At 36.5% G+C, this 2,880-nt stretch overlaps 1 protein-coding gene across 1 annotated transcript in view; it reads right to left on the minus strand.

The window, feature by feature from the left end:
- Positions 1-2,880, minus strand: part of LOC106879589 (E3 ubiquitin-protein ligase CHIP) — an 82,381-nt gene that overhangs the window by 42,981 nt on the left and 36,520 nt on the right. The window lies entirely within an intron of this gene.

Below are 2,880 nucleotides of genomic sequence, written 5' to 3' on the forward strand. Positions count from 1 at the left end.
AAATCACCCTTGTCTTTCAATAAATAGAACAGAAGAGATGATATAGAATCATCATCATTTAAATTTTGTTTTCAATGCTGGAACTAATGTGGCAGAAGACTGAACCAAGTTCCAATGTTTGCTTTAGCATGGTTGCTTTGGCTTGGTTGGATAACCTTCCTAACCTTAACCACTTTGCAAATTGTACTGGGAGTTTTTTACATGGCACCAGCACTTGTGAGGTTGCCATGCAGCTTGCAAAGTGGGGCTGCAGTATAGAATAGGGCAACTTTATGCTAGGAGATGAGGTGTTAGAATATGAAAGGACAGAACAGGTTTTTTGCTGTAGAGGAACTTGATGGCTTTTCTTATTGTGGAAGAGTGTGTGGGAGTGGCTAGGGTTGAGCTGGCAGGAGATGAAATATGTGATGAGGTGTCAGGGTTGACCCCTTCAAGATAGACAGTGAGCAGGAGCAAGGGTAGGTGAACAAGGCCTGTGGGTGGATAGAAGTTGCAAGAATTATAAGTGAGTGAGAGATGGGGAGAATGCTTGAGGTGGGGGAGGGGGATATAATGAACAAATTTGTGTATGTTTGCATGTGTGTGTGTGTGGGTATATATATATATATACACACACACACACACACACACACACACACACACATATATGTGTGCTGGCCTCCTGATAATTAATCGATATTAATTAATATATGATTAATTACCATATTTTATAATAATATATATATACATACATATCATGGATATCGTTGGCGATTTTTTTTCTTCTTCCGTCTTCCCTTCTTTGGACTTTCCTATGTTTCCAACGAAGAGCTCTGCTCGAAACATCAGATTCTCTTTCTTTCCTTTCCCGAGTGTCCAGTAACACAATATCTGTATCATGTCCTTGCGTTGTTGTTTTTTGTTGTTTTTTTGTCGTTTTTCTTTTTTGAACTTATATATATATATATATATATATATATATATATATATATATACAGCAGGTAGTGTAACATGATGTAATCCTCAGAGCCACTGGATCCTGTCAAACTGTCCCACCCATGCCATTGATGATCTTGGTAATATCTATATATACATTTATATATACACATACACCCACCATTGATATATTTATATACAAACATGTATACACATACATGTTTACACAAACATATACACATGCACACATACATATGTATATACACATACATAGATGGGGATAGCTGCGTAATGAAGTGCCAATCTCTAATTGAGGAGGGAACATGTGGAAGGAGTAGACCCAGGAAGACATGGGTGAGGTGGTAAAATATGACCTTTGGTTGTTGAGCCTCATGTCGGCAACAACAGGTGAATGAGACTTCTAAAAGTTTGCTGTGGGTGAGAAGACACAGAAATTCGAGTAGGGGACCCCTTGGAGGGGCAGTAAACTGATTTTGATGAATGTTGAAATTGATATCACCAGTACAACAAAACGTTGTAACTGTTTGAGTTGGAGTTTGGTTTTCACAAAATGAGACATAATGATTACCCATGGCTCACAGAGGAAGGTGAACACATAAACTTTTACTTGAACTTATCAAGGGGACCCTAGGGGTGGGGGCACTAAGCCCCGTTGATTTATCTATTGAAGTTCACATTAACACTGTATTAATACCTGCTAACTTTTGAAGTCTACATTCGATTTCAACTTTACAGGACACACTGGTTACCTATTGCCTAAAGGTAATGTTGAAGACACTGTCTATACCCGGAACAAGCAAGGGGACCCTCAGGGGGCAGTAAACCTCGGCGAGTTGTTTATTGTATTTGGCTATTGTAATTCAGTAAAGGGCCATAGTTTCAATAATCGGTAGTCCCATCAAATGAATTTCGACTCTGTTGTTATTCATTTACTACAGATGAGGATACAGTGAGGCACATTTACTTCATTTCAATTCACACTTCCTATTTGAATAAAAATTACAAAGTGTTGCATTGTAAGAGTGACAATGTGTGAACAATGAAAGTAACGTTTCTCCAAATTAGTCACATCTGTACTATAATAAAGAAAGCTGCTTATCATCTATCTACCAAATAAACTGTTTTTAGCACAACAACTCTTTTTTTACCACTAAAATAACCTCAGAAACAAGGTCGGGGCACATAATTTTGAGGTCATTTTCAGGCAATATTTCAATTTGCTTCTAATGTTTTACTTTTGTCATACACTCTCAGTTAGCTGATATTAGCCACTCTTAAGGTCCTTGTTTTATATTTACACAATACTACTGGCAAAGACCTCTTCTTACATTCTAATCTTTCTCCATCTTCAAGTGTCTGAATACAAACACTGAGACAACACAGGATAGTATAAGATAAGCACCTGGGAGGAGAGAAGCTTAACAGCACATCTAACTAATAACAATTCGTGGATAAAGAACAATACTAACCTTTTAGCATTCAGATTACTTTATTAAATGTGACATTTATTCACATTGTTTTGAATCAATCATGCATTATCTCTTAGCTACAAGATTTTGATGCTATAATTGTTTATTTTTAGAATTAGGTTGTAGGATAGCTGTGAGAGGCTGGATCCAATCAGTTAAAAATTACTGGATCCATTCGGCTTAAATCCTAATGGGTTAATGACCATATCATCAGCATTATCATCATCATCATTTTAACGTCAACTTTTTTATGCTTGACAGAGTTTACCGAGACAGATTTTATATAGCCTGATGCCTTTACTGCCACCAGCCCTTACTTGTTTCCAAGCAATGTAATATTACTCCATAGCCAGACATTTATTCAGAGAACATTGGAATTGAACAGCATTTATTTATGACAATCATGTGATGTCAAGACAAGAACACACACACACACAAATATATATATATATATATATATATATATATATATATA

The sequence above is a fragment of the Octopus bimaculoides genome, chromosome 5, assembly GCF_001194135.2.
Source record: "Octopus bimaculoides isolate UCB-OBI-ISO-001 chromosome 5, ASM119413v2, whole genome shotgun sequence".
NCBI lineage: Eukaryota > Metazoa > Mollusca > Cephalopoda > Octopoda > Octopodidae > Octopus > Octopus bimaculoides.